Source organism: Zosterops lateralis (genome assembly GCF_965231275.1).
Source record: "Zosterops lateralis genome assembly, chromosome: 8".
Classification (NCBI taxonomy): Eukaryota; Metazoa; Chordata; class Aves; order Passeriformes; family Zosteropidae; genus Zosterops; species Zosterops lateralis.
The window spans coordinates 15,499,380-15,513,339 of record NC_139768.1 but is presented as its reverse complement, the minus strand read 5'-3'; the positions used below and the strand labels follow the sequence as shown (position 1 = coordinate 15,513,339).

Sequence of the window (13,960 nt, the reverse complement as noted above, 5' to 3'; positions counted from 1 at the left end):
CAGCAGAGATGCTGTGGTGGCCCCGGGGACCATCTTCCTGCACCATTCTGAGCATCCTTCCAGGGAATATGGGAGAATGATGGCAGGGGGGATCAGAGCAAGTCATGGTGATGCTCCCCACAGCACTGCCACAGCACCAAGGCTCTGCTGGCAAGGCTGTCAGCTCAGCGTTTTTCAGTCCTTTCTGACTTTAACAGAAAACTACAACCAAAAGCAAGCTTGAAATAGCTCCTTTTATCTCTGCAGACAAACAACTTGCTTTGAGCATCATTGTCACTCAGGCTAAATTACTTTTAGATGTTTTTAATGACTGGTAACATTTTTCAGCTGTTCATTCTGCAGCACCCTGCTGAGGGACAGTCCATTTGTAAAGACTAAGGACTCCAATATTGTGGTTGCTCTTCCTGACATTCATTTGGCTTTATTATTTGATACGTGATTCCCTTTGGCAGAGATGTTTTCAGCTAAATTTGCAGCTACAAGCTCTTTTCTTTGCATAAAGGAGATCTGTTTCCAGAAGGGCTGGAAGGCGGGCTTGCATGTACGAGTGGAAGGTAAGGGACGTAGAGGAGAAACTCTGGGAGACTGAAGGTGACAGTCCAAATCCTGTCTGCACTGAGGGTGACATTACTGTTGGGCTGGAGGGATTTTTAACCCATCATTTGTTACCTCTGCCTTTCACTTTACTTGTGATGCATGGCACGGAGAGCTGTGACTTGCAAAATGATCCCACGGGGGAGGGACGTGGTTTGTGACATCAGCTGTGCAGGTCTCTCGAATCCCTCTTCCCAAGGCAGGCACAGCTTTTTGCATTTGTTTCTAAAGGCAACTTCTAAGCCAGTTGGTTTCACCATCTCTGGGTTTTGCAGTGCTTCTGGGAGACTATATTTTTAAATCCTAGCTCATAAATTTTGGAAGCTACTTTCCTTCCCCACCCCCTCGCCCCTATCAAAGTGTCAGAGCTGAAGAAAAACTGTGAGAGTGATGGATGTGCCCATCTCTGCTTGCCAGTGCTCTGCTGTGTGTGGGGGGTGTTATTTACTGCACTGCTGAGGTTGTTTCTTCTTTGGTGACAGAGACAGCAGTGTAGGGGTTTGGTGCCTGGGAAGGAGGGGTAGGATGCCTACGGGTCATCCAAGCATTTGGCTGGAGGAGGCAGGGCTGGGACAGAGGTTGCTTGGATGACACAGAGAGCAAAAAGGTGAAGCCATGGGGACATGGATCCTGTCTGGTGGCTTGGTCCAGAGGGTGGATGCTGGGGGCCAACCTGCACTTTCCTGGCTTTAGCTCTGGGGGTGTGCGGGTTGGCTCACCCCAAAAGGGCAGCTTTTAATAGCCACTGGTCTTACCCCATCCCTCATGCAACCCCAGGTATTTGTGTTACTGCTCTAGGCAGTGTGTTGCAGGGACCTGGCCTGCCATGCAGGGGAAAATGTAGGGGTCTGTGCCGCACTGCAGAAACAGAGAGAGACACCCCTGTGCTCCCTGGCCAGGCTGGAGCCTGCCTGCTTTTACTGGGAGCAGCTGGGATGATGGGCAGAGGGGTTGTCATCATCCAGCCCAGCAAGTCACTTCTCCTGGAGCTATGCCTCTGTCTCTTCCCTGTCTGCAGCCACCTTTGTCCTGCTCCTGCCCCAGACCTGGGACAAGACCCTACAATGAGCTGCAAAACTCTGTTTTTTGAAATGGAAGTCCCAGTGCCTGCAGGCTTTTCCCCCCCATGGTGCAGGAGGATCCCAAAGCAGCTCTGCCTGGTTGAAAGGCAGGTCAGGACCCTGCCCTCCCGCAGTCTCACCAGCCCTTCCCTGAGGGCACGCTGCCGACAGATCCTGAGCCAGGGAGATGCTTTCCGTTGGCTTAGAGAGGTTTGCAGACAAGCAAACCAAATCCTGCCAGCTCCCTGTGTGAGCGCCTGTCCTCCGTGAACTCCCGTGCGTCTCTTGCAGCCGGGCTTGTGGGAACGGATCGGAGGCTGCTGTGACTCAGCTGCTTCTCCCTTGAGAAGATCTGCCCTGGCACGGTGCTTGGCTCTGCGGCTGGGGCTGCCGGCACCTGGCAGCCTTCATCAACAAATGGCCTTGGGCAGAACATCCCAATTTCCACTGCCAAACATTTATGGGAGGAGAAACGCAGCATGTGATCTTGCAGGAAATCGAGGCAGCAACTCTGCTATACTGAGCTGGGGGGAAAAATCCCATTCTTCCCTGAAGCTGAGCCTTGGGCTGGAGGGGCTGCAGCACAGGCTGGCTCTTCTGGTCTGCCCCTGCCTTTTTCCATCTCCTTATAACTTTCTCAGACAAATTCTTCTGCAATTGTAATTTTCCCTGCTGGCTCTGAGCCTGAAGAAACAGTGGTTTGGAAAGTTTGCTCAATGACTAGAAGGGAAGAGGCTCCCAAGCCTTTCATGCTCTGTGCCCACTGGAATATTTTTTTTTCCCGGGGCTAATCTTTGGAGCATCACGCTTGGCTTGACGAGTCCATGACGCTCTCAAGAAACAAAGCCAAGCCTGGTGAATGTGTACTCAGCTGCTGGGAAGCCCCAAGTGCTGCTGTCAGAGTCCAGGCAACACCATGGGGTCTTTTCTGTTCCTCTGCTTCACACAGCTCTGGAATCTGGGCAGGCTGCTCCCACAGTGGGCAAAGGAGCCTGTTGAGGTGGTGGGTGCTGGAGCAGTGAGACTCCCCCATGTGTGGAGCTGGTGCGCTCCCCATTGGGCTCTTTTTCCATGGAGGCAGGTAAAGCAGCAATGCAGGTCTCACAGCGTAGCTGAGGGATAGAGGGGCCTGGAAAAAGGCTGTTTTGCTTGTTACTTTCTCATGTCAGAAGGGGAAAGTACCCGTTTTTCCGCTGGTGGTTTTGACTTTATAACAAGCCTCTCACTGCGGTGTGGGCTGGCATGGCCTTAGCCTGAGTTTCACAACTCTTTTGTGGGTTTCGTAAAGCCCCAGCGGCTGGAGCACCGTGATTTTGTAACTCCCAGCTGGCTTTGAAACCAGTCTGGAGAGGAGCTTGAAATGGTTGGATGCCTGCTGCCTCTCGGACCACAGAGGCTGGCAAACCAAATCCCAGATCTGGAGTTTTATCTTACTTTTCTTACCTGGGGCAAGGGAAAGACAGGCTGCAGGTATTGCTGAGCAGAAGCCAGGCCTGCCTTAGGAAGCAGTTTCCTACCAAAGGCTGAGGATCCTGGTCAACCCCATAGGTTTGATAGGCACTAATGCCCTGTTACTGCAGCAATTCCAGAACAGAGCCCTTTGTGGCATGCTGCTCCCATGGTGTGCACCCTGCCAGTGTATTTCTAACTTAATCCTGGCTGCTATTTGATCCTGCTAAGTTGTTTGTATTTACACCTCTGTGAGCCACAATGAAATCCTCTGTCTGACCAAACCTGGTCCCCAGTAGTGGTAGAGGGGACATACAGCAGTGGGGAGTGTGGGGGTCTTCTGACAGTCACCCCTATGTGTGGGACATCCACAAAGGTCTTGGCTGTGCAGGATAAGCCTGAGAGGGGGCAAGAGGGCTGGAGCCTGGGGGCTGGCACGCTTTGGGACTGCAGGCAGGGTGAGGGTCCCTCGGGGCCCAGGGTGACAATTGGTGCCGAGCTACAGCCAAGCCAGACAATTGTTCATCCCCAGCTGACTTGAGGCACTTGATGCAGAGCAGTGTCATGCATTAAGCACCTTAAATGACGTCGTTGTGTGCTCTGAGGGGGTCTGTGTGTCCCTCCAGGAAGGCTGGCGGCTGGCGGTGGCTGGGGAAGTGTGTCTGGCAGGGAGAGCCCGGCAGCGCTGCCGCCCCGGGTGCTGAGCTGCAACCTGAGTGCGGGCAGGTCGCTGTCTCCCAGGCTCGGCATGTGTGCTGGGAGAGCTGATCCGTGCTAATCCCATCAATATTTCACGGTGTCGTGGCCCTGTTATAATTCCTCGCATCATTTGGGATGCCGGCTGGCATTGGGGGTGTGGTGCCAAGTGAAACATGAGAGCTGCCATGACTTTGCCCTGGCTCCCTGGGCATCTGAGGGGTGAAAGGGGCTCTCTGGGAGCTTTTCTACTCACTGCCATGGGTAGAGTTGTGTGGCAGAAACAGGTGAACCCAAAAAGGCTGGCTGTTGGCATCTGCCTGGTTTTGCCATGTGCAGGAGTGGTGGGGCTGTGCTGTGCTGGGCACCTGGCCCACGAACAGATGGGGCTGTGACATGGCAGAGCCTGCTCTACATGGGACTCTCTCTGTGGGACACAGTGTTTGAGTGACAACAAGAAGAAATTAAACAGTAACCAGTCTCTGGGCTGGTGATGAGAGCATGAAAGCATTTCCTTTTCCTAAAGGCTGTTTGCAGTAACAGGGAGAGAGCATTACAGATAAAATCTGGGATGGTTTAGGGTAGGGGGGTTTCCCAAGGCACCCTGTCATGACTCAAAGGGTCCCCTGGGCTGGGATTGGAGTTGTAGGGCTGTGAATCCTATGAGGAGCATATGATGGAGCTGGGGTTGTTTACCTGAATAAAAGGATGTTGTGGGGTGACCATGTCACTCTCTACAGTTACCTGAGAGGAGGCTGTAGCAAGGTGAGGGTCAGTCTCTTCTCCCAAGTAACAGGACAAGAGGAAATGGCCTCAGGCTGCACCAGTGGAGGTTGAAATTGGATATCATGAAGAATTCATTCTCTGTGTGTTAAAGTATTGGCATGGACTGCTCAGGGAAGTGGTGGGGTCACCATCCCTGAAAATGTTCAAGAATTGACTGAACATGGCACTTGGTGCTGTGGTTTTATTGACCAAGTGTTGTTCTGTCAAAGGTTGGACTCAATGATCTTGGAGATCACTTCCAACCTTAATGATTCTAGAGCTGCCCCAATAAGAAATTCCCCTTCTAGCACCTTCCTGGCTCTGAGGTAGGGTTGAAGCGGGAGCCAGACCTCCCTGCTTGGCAGAACCAACCTGTGGATATGAGAGACGAAAATACAGGAGAGGGTTGGGTCTGTTTGGGCTCCTGCTGCCTGGAGCCCGCTCTGACTCTTGGGAAAGCCAAGCAAAGAGGAGGAAGGCCCTGGCCTTCAACCTTCTGGAGCCCTAAATTCCTTCAGTTAATCTCATGGGGGCAGCAGAGCAGGCAAAGCTCTGAAAATAGATCTGTTTCCAGCTGCCAATGACTCGTGTTAATTAATTAAAGCCTCGCAAGCTCGGGCCTGCAAAAGCGCAGTGCTGGTCGCGCCAGGCTCGGCTTGCTCTGCACTCACACACTAATTATCCTACTGCAAGGCCAGCAGCTAACGAAGCTCCAAATTGTGCTGGGTTCGGCTTCCAGCCATGTGGGAGGCAGGGAGTGCTGTTGCAGGATGGGATGGGCACAGTGCCTTGGATAAGGGGGAGCTTTGGGCAGCCCTGTCCCAGCCCTGGCACCCCCTTTCCCAGCGCTCATGGATCAGTTCTCCCCATAACTGGCCCCACAGCCTCAAGCTGTGCCTCTGCTAGGGTAGGGGGTTTGGAGAGGCTGTGGAGGACCAGCTGCCTTGCAGCACCTGAACACTCCATACCTAGGTAAGACAGGCTGGCCAAAAACATCCCTGCCTGGCTCCCAGTGCATGGGCCTCCCACTTCCGCAGGATGGGCAGAGGGGCGAGGCAAAGTGAGGTTTGGAGGAGACGCTGGGGTTTGCCCAAGGACAGGAGGAAATGGTAATTAGACTCTGGAGCACACAGCAGGCGAGGACGGGAAGGTAAGGAGTGCTTGAGGTGGTGGGTAGGTCTGCTCTGAGAGTGGGGACAGGGAATGTGTCCTGGGATATGCTGGGTGAGGGGGTGGTGGCTGCCTGGGGAGTGTGTGCGAGGGTGACAGAGCCACCTGTCACCAGGAGAACTCAGATGAGCCCCCTTCAGCTCAGGCTCATTGGTGGGTGAGGACTGGGGGGATTCAAATTTCTGTTATCCTCCCTCCCATGTACAGTGTTTGTAGGAAGTTGGATCCTGGCAGTCAGAGGCCTTGAGAATGGCATATTAGTGAGGCTCTCCACAGGAACACCCTGGCCTTGCCATCTTTATTGACTCTAAAGGTCCAGAAGGTGGTGGAATCTGCACTAGAGCTGACCCTCATCCCCAGACAATGCTCAGCAGCTGTAGCACAACCTGCTCAACCCTATACCCTGTTGTGGGTCTGGCTCCAGGTCTGCAGGGTGTGGGGTTGGGTTGGCCTTTGTCCCCCTCCTGGAGACCCCACCCCTGGGAGAGGTTGGTGTGGAGTGGAGGGGATGAACTGGTATCCAGAGGTGATGGTGCTGTGACTGGGCACCACAGGCTTTGTAACCGTGGGCTGGCATCCCATGGCCACCCTGCCAGCTCTGAGAGAGCTGTAATCCAGTGTACACAGGTACAGCACTTCCCCACCTCCTGCTCCAGCTGATTTCCAACTGCCCTAGATCCAACCTGCTGATTACACACAGTGTTGGCTCAGAGTTTTGCTTTCAGGAGGCCTGCTGCCGCTGTGAGGGCTGAGAGGGAGGGTTGGCCAGGTGCTGGAAGCTTACGAAAGGAAAGCAAACACAAGCCTGGACCTGGCTGCTCCTCCACAGGGGGAGGAGCTGCAGAAGCCACCCAGGATAAAAAGGCTCCACACAGGGCCCCAGAGAAACCATTACCTGCCTGTGTTTCCAAACAACCTTCCGCCATGGGTGAATGGCGAGACATGTGCTGAGAGCAGAGAGAAGATGGGGCACAGTGCCTGACTCAGGCCTGCACTGCAGGATTCTGGGGTGACTTTGAGGGGCAAGAAACCTTAGTGAGCACCCTGGTACTGGCCGAGGGCTGTGCTGTGCTGACACTGGTGGCTCTGATGGTACTGTGGCATGATGGCACTGGTAGCATGTGCTCGCTGTGCTGGAGGAGTAGGATTATCCTTATCTGTGTTTAGTCACGCTTTTTAAATCTCAAGTCCTCAATACCGGCCCTTTGCCTCCCTGACTTTGCAAAGAGCATTCACAAGGGCCTTTTGGGGACTGCATCACCCAAATCCCCCGTGCTGAGTGAACCCTCAGCCCAACACCCTACATGTTGGGGGCCGGCCAGGGGCTGCACGGCAGCATCCCGACTCTGCCGAGGGACATGCTGCCACCTGCTTCCACGCGACGCAGGCAGGGGCGGCTCTGCTCCGCTCCCCTCCTCCTCCTCTTCCTCTCTTCCTCTCCTCCTCCTCTCCTCCTGGCGGCCCCAGGCCGGCGGCCGCTGGCTGCGGGCTGTGCTGGCGGCCCGGCGCAGGGCGCTGCCGGCAGGGGGCGGTGCGGGGGGGCCGCGCACAGCCGGGCTGCGCTGCCGAGCCGAGCCGAGCCGTGCTGTGCCGAGCCGAGCCGTGCCGAGCCCCGCTGCCGTACCCAGCCGGACCCTGCCCTTCCCGGCCGTGCCCGCACCTGCTGCGCCACCGCACCGCACCAGGCAAGTACCGAGGGGACGCGGGGGGCGCCAGCAGAGCTGCCGGGCGGGGCGGGTGCGGGTCCGCGGGCCAGGGGGGCGCTGGGTTTGGGAGCCAGGAGCGCCGGCAGCCTGCGGGAAGCCGGGTCGGGCGGCTGGGGCTGGGTCGGGCGGCTGGGCGCGGGTTCTGTGTGCGCAGGGCTGGGGCTGGGGGCTCAGCCAACGGGCAGGATCTGGAGTGCTGTGCTGGGTGCGGGGGCTGAATCGCTTGGGGGGTCCTGGGGTGCTGCCTCAGGGTCGGGGCTGGGTCTGCAGGCAGGGTTTGGGGTTATGGATCCCAGCTGCTGAGTCCGCAGGCAGGATTAGGGGCGCTGAATCCACAGGCAGGGTTGGGTTGTTGGATCTGGAGCGCCGGGTCTTGGTCCCGGTCCACAGGCAGGATTTGGAAGGCTGTTTCTGTCTGCTCGGGTGCTGGATCCGGGAGCTGAGTCTGCAGGCAGGATCTGGGGTTCTTGTTGTGGTTGCTGCTCACAGAAAGGGTCCGGAGAAAGGGGAGCAGGGTTCTGACCTGCTGTGGTTGAAAAAAATGCGCTGGGGGAAACAGGAGGGCAGAACCTTGGAAGCGGCATGGAGAGGGGTTCAGGGTAGGTCTGGTGCAGGTGGGGATTTGGGGATGATGAGCAGGAGGGGAGGTGGGATATGCTGGATCTGGTGACAGTGCAGGAGCTTTGTTTGGGGACAGGTTTGGGCTCTGGGGTGACTCTGGGGGACCTGGGTAGGAGTGACGAGGGAACATGCTGGTGGTGTGAGGGAACACGACGATAGGAGTTGCAGACAGACAGAGCACAAGCTCTGGTCAGGGAGGGCTGGATACAGAGCCCTTTCCTTCCCCAGCAGGCTGTGGGGATCAGGGCTCTGTAGGGATGAGAACTGCTGGGGGTGTTTGGGAAGGCTGAGCATTGCCTCAGGTCAGCTGGTGTTTCAGATGGCTGGGATGAGGTACTTAAACCGATGAAGGTGGTGCAGTGCAATCCCTGCCCCCTCTTCTTCCCTCTGGAAATCAGGGGGTGGTCACGGAATGTGGCTTGTCTGAGCCACAGAATCGTTCAGATTCACCTCCTTGGGATGCGTTGCTGTGGGGGCTGCAGATGGCCCCCAGGCAAAGCAGACCAGGCTGCACTGGGGGCCTCTCTGTATCTTTGTGCCAATCCAAAGGTAGAAAGTACCTGCAGCACTGGAATTTGGGGCTCTCTTTTCTCTCTCCATCAGTGCCCAGGTGGACCAGTGACTTGTGCCTGGCCTTTTAACCAAGAGCATAAAGTGGGAGGGGGAACCGTGAAAAGGCTCTTTGGGTGTCAAAAAAACCCCAGTTTCCTAAGGCAAAGAGGCTTCCCAAAATGGATGAGGAGTGCAGCTCTGCTCAGATGCAGGGAAATTATTAATAACAACAGCGGCATTTTTGGTGCTACTTGGCCTGCCACTGCGGGCTCCGGCGGCTTTCCCTCCCCCTGCGGCAGGCGCTGGTTGGGGCCCCCCCCACCTGAACCCCAAACCCGGGCAGGGTGACCATGGCAGCCGCAGATGCTGCGTGTGTGCCCTGCAGGACAGGTCTGTGCTTCATCTTGGTTTGGCCAGGCTTGCTCTGCCCAAAGGGATGCAGCAGGAGAGATCCCTATCAGGACTTTGTTTTTGTGTTGCAACCTGAGGGGGGGAAAAAAACCCCCAAATCCCAACCGCCCTTTCAGCTCCTGCAGAGAGGCTTTGTTCTCCAGCCCCCCCCATCCCCCCCGCCTTTTCCAACATCTATTTGAACATTTCACCACTTTACCCACCAGGAATGCAGTGGGTTTGCTGGAGCTGGGAGGTTTATTCAGCAAATCTGGCAGGTCATGTGCCAGGAAAAAGCATCCAGGTGTGCTTAGCAAGGCTGGTGAGGGGGTCTCTGCTGCACCCCGTGCAGGAGGGCAGTGGAGATGAGGTGCCAGCCTTGCCTGGCCGAGTGTGGGGAATTTCCCTGCACTTGCCCGCCGGCTCTGCTTGGCATCTCGATGCAATTTGTTGGGAAGCAGCTCATGTGATGGGTAGTTTTATGAGAGGGGGCCTGTCCTGGGGGCCTGCTGCCTCTCGGAGGGGAGAGGTGATGCCCCCAGACTTTTTTATGTACCCCCCTGAGAGAGGTGCTGGATGAGTGCCTGTTCCTGGTCAAAGGTGAGAGCTCCCTACCTGGCTGCTGCTTTAGCAGGAAACTCTGCCATCTCTATTCCTCCCTGGCTGGCTGTGCCACCAGCTCCTCGTGATTTACAAGCATGAGGGCTCTGCCACAGCAAGGTCATCACCAAAGCCACCCCCTCCTTCCTCCTGGGGCCTGAGCTCTGCTGTTCAGAGATGGAGGAGGCCGAGGGTTTCAGGCACCAGTAACTGAGCAGTGTGGGGATGCAGCTTTGTGATTCAGGGTGTGCTCTGGGTTCTGCTTTTCTTGTTGTCTAAAAGATCCCTCCAGGTACAATCCCACCTCTGTTACCTGATGGAGGGTGACTGTTTGCCTGTTGCAAAGCCCAGCCCATGTAAATAATGTGGGGATCTGATTTTGGGGCAGCAAAGCTGGTGGTATGCAAACAACTGTGGGAAAGGCCAGATGTTGCTGCTTTGTGCTGTGCAGTTTTGAATGCAAAGTGGAACATCAAAATTGGGTTTGACCCCAAATTGAAGCTCTGTTGGAGGGAAAGAAAAGGAAACAAGAAGATACTGTTGAAACTGGAAGCCCTAAAACTGCTCCCGTCATCTGGTTTTGCTGGACTTTGGAAAAGAAAACAGTTTATCTTTGGAATAAATAAAAGGGAGAGGAACAGGCTTGCAGCAGAAAGCCCCATGTTCACTGCAGGCAAGTTGGGTTTTGCTCCACCTCTTGCCCCTGCTTCCAAGGGGACCCCAGGTTGTGTGTGATTTCTGAGCCTCTGTTTCCCCTTGGGAAAGCCCCACACCGTCCTGATGGTGGGAACCCCAGGCATTGCCAAGAAACATCTTTGAAACCAAACCTGGCTTTGGAAACTAACTGGAAGACAAACCGGCTCTAAACAAACACCCAAGTTAATTCCGTGTCTTGCATTGTATGAGCCCAGTGAAATGAAACACAGTGCAGCCGCAGGGACGGGCTAATGGATTCAGATGCTTTAAAAAGCCCTGAAATCTGCTGGCTTTGAGATGTCCTTTTACATTTAGGGTTGGGATTTTTTTTCTTGTTTTCTTTCTAATTGTTCCTAGGAATTTAATTCTACAATTATTTTGCTGCTTCTGCTGAGGAGACAATGTGCTTCAGCCACAAAGCCTTTGAAGGCTGAATTGCAGATCACATCCAGCGCTGAGCCACTTGGATGCAGACGCCCCCTTGCTGGGAGAATTTGCTGTGATGTGGAGGGCTGTCTGTCTGTTCGTTTGTCCAGGCTGCCGAGGGGCTGCCGGCCAGCCGTGAAGCTTGTCACACTGCAAATTAAAAAAAGATGGAACGTGTTGGGGTTTGGAGGTGATGTTGCTGGCACCAAGCTTGCCTCTTCCTAATGATGGAGGAGGTGAGAGCCCCAGGGATCTGCATCCCATATCCCAGGGCTCAATGGCTGCACTCTGCCTCCCCCACGTCCTGGATTGGAGGCGTGTGGCTGAAGTCAGAGTGAGGCCACCAAGTCTCGGCACCATCCGGTTTCACTTCCCGGTTGTTGCATGACTCCCTGCTGTACACTCAGGTGCTCCCAGGCTGTGAGGTCAACCCAGGGCTGCTGCTGTGGCGTTTCTAAAAGGGAGATATGTGCTGTGTGACAGGGAAGAGCCATAGGGATTGTGTCCTCACTCCTGTCCTGCAAGAGCTAATGGCCTCCAGCACATGAGAAATTGCTTGTGTGAGGGGAGTTTTGCTGCTCTGTCCAGGGGTTCTGGGTCTGGGCTGTGGCATCCCTCAGTGCTCTTGGTCCAACCTCTGAGCTGCAAGGGTTTGCCCTTCAGCCTCCACTCCTTGCACCCTTCCAGGCCATCACCTGGCCAGGCCTCTGGATCCAGGCAAGGAGCTGTTTCAACAAACAGACAGTGTTGGTGGGTTTTTCATTAGGGTGGGCAGTGGGGAAGTGATCTGTTCTGCTGTCCTGGGCACTATGCTCTTGCTGTCTGCTTGTGTCATGTCAGGAGCAGCTGGAGTGGAGCTGTCTCTGTGCCTGGCAGCCATGGCACAGGGCAGAGCAGTTTTCCTTATTTTCTCAGTTGGAATTTTTTGGGTGGGTTTGGAGGAGAATGGCTGGAGAGCTCTCATGGGGACCTGGCACTGAGTTCTGTTACTGCCTGGCAGCCCCTTTGAACCTCCTGCTCCACATCAGACCCAACCTGATGGAGGAGAGGAACGAGTTCTTGTGAGATTAGTGAAAACAGGGAGCTTGGGAGAAGCTAATACACCCTGATCCCTGCAGCCATGCAGGGGGGACACCCTGCCCCTTGCGGGTTGGGCAACATCCCCCAGGAACGCAGCAGGGGGATGTTGATTAAGATGTGGTGCTGGGGGGGCAAACCTGTTGGAAACTGGGCTGTTGTTAGTTTTATTGCTGACTGCTCAGCTTGTCTTTCCAGGGATATTTGGCTCCCTCCGGCACTGGTTCCCCTTAAACTGGCCCACATCCTTGACTGTCCCTACTCGTTCTCCCATCCATCACTTTGCTACTTCACATGTCTCCTCCCTGCCGTGACCTTTCTGGGATCAGAGGTGGGTGCTCTCCTCTGCTGGATGTGCTGGGCTCTGCTGGTGGCTGGTGGGGACTGTGCTGTGGGAATTTGGAGCCTGTTCCCATGGCCTGCAGGAGCCTGCCACCCGCCTCCCTGGCTCCATGGTGACTGTGCTCTGCATGGGGGCTTTGCATTGGGAGCAGGGAAGTATACTCTGTGAGAGGAGCTGATGTTGCAGTTCTTCCTCCCTTTCTCAGTGCCTAAATCCCAAATTTGGGTAAAGGAGAAGTACATCTGCTTCCTGAATGGCGGAAGCTCTAGTGTGTGTCTGCTGAAGCACCTCAGGGTCAAGCATGGTTTTGTTTAAAGAAAACAACTAAAATAAACCCAGGGAGGGGCTCCCAGGAGGTCACTGTGCTCCTTCTTTCCCTGACCCAGCACGGGTCCCCTCTTCCTGGAGGGCATTTGGCAAGTTTGCATTTTTTTTCTTGTGTTGTTGACAAAAATCTTGTCTGGTTGAGAAATATCTGTGCAGCAGCGCCAGCCCAGTCCCACGGGTCAGATCCTGCCTTGCAAATCTGTGCTGGGAACAGTAGTTTTTTTTGGGACGGCCTTTGGGGTGCTGCCACAGGGGACCCACGTCTTTCTTTGCAGGGCAATCTGGGCATAAGGCCAGAAGTAAACTCCTCCAACAAATGGACAGATGGACACTATGGGCTTGGTGTGGATCTGATGTTTTATCATTTGCTGGCTGGGCTCTGCAGCAGAATCCAATTGCTGGAAGTTCGTCAAGGACTGAATTAAAGTTGCCTGGCAACCTCCATCCCGGCTCCTCTTCCCACATCTCGCAGGATTTCCCACCCAAGGTCTGCCGCCTCCAGGGAAGGGGGCCCAAAATGCATTGCGCTCGCAGGGGTTAGGCTCATCTCCCATCCCTGGATGGCTCCTTTCCCATAACTTACTGGCTGTTCCCACGCCTGGCAGCCTCTCCCCACCTCATCCCCTGGGGCAGGTGCCTTTCCCCCAGCCTGTGCCTGGAACGGGTTGAGCTGTTTCAGCTGAACCTGAGGGCAACTTGAGCGGGTCTCCTGGAAGATAGAACAGTTCAGTGACAGTGGGAATGTGAGTGGCTGCAGGGGGATGTGCCAGGCCTGGCCCCAGTGATTAGAGTGGAATTGGCTGCATGGGGTTTGGTGTGCCCAGGCTGGGCTGCCATAAAAAAGCAAAGTGCAGTTGGTGTCTTCTGGTACAGTCCCTGATGGGGATTCTGTTAAGGCTGTTTTGCAGCTCCATAACCCAGAGAAGACCCACTGGAAATCCCTATCTCCCACTGGGAAACCGGCAGTGCTTGCTTGTAGTAGTCTGTGATGCCAAGAGGAACAGCCCGTGAGAGAGGGGATATGTCCAGCAGCCACTTTGGGAGCCTGCTTGGGCTTTACTAGATCTTGGTGGAACAACTACAAGCTGTCTAGGGAGGGGTGGGATGGGGAAGTGTCTTATCCCACTCTGCAAATCTGTCCTGTCATCCAGAATGGATGCTGAGGGTAAGCTGGAGAAGTGCTGCTCCCATCCACCACTTCCATTCTTTCTCCTGAGTTCCTTTGAAATTAAAAAGCTGGCATAATTTTTAGCTGTGTTGATGAGGAAACATCCATGGGTGGCCTGTAAGACCCCGTCTGTGGTCTCTCCATGTTTGTCAGCCCCACAGACAGCACAGCTTCCCTGCACTGCAACTTGCAAACAGCTTGTGCTCCCAGGTTTCGTGACTTGGAGGACCATGGGGCAGTGGGAAGACGCTCCTGTGCCCACAGAATGTCCTGCTGCAGTCGCTGTTGAGGCATTTGGCAGTTTTGGCTCCTTCCTTTG

At 55.1% G+C, this 13,960-nt stretch overlaps 1 protein-coding gene across 8 annotated transcripts in view; it reads left to right on the top strand.

Annotated features, from left to right (window-relative positions):
• Nucleotides 1-13,960, top strand: part of SEMA4G (semaphorin 4G) — a 129,819-nt gene that overhangs the window by 103,736 nt on the left and 12,123 nt on the right. For 6 of the 8 annotated variants that reach the window (XM_083866152.1, XM_083866160.1, XM_083866158.1 and 3 more), the window contains exons 1-2: nt 11,938-12,134; nt 12,749-12,960. The gene's annotated coding sequence lies outside the window, so the exon portion shown is untranslated. Of the gene's footprint in view, nt 1-5,635; nt 5,716-7,330; nt 7,421-11,937; nt 12,135-12,748; nt 12,961-13,960 lie in introns of those variants that run through there. The other 2 variants (XM_083866155.1, XM_083866154.1) reach the window with 2 other exon arrangements.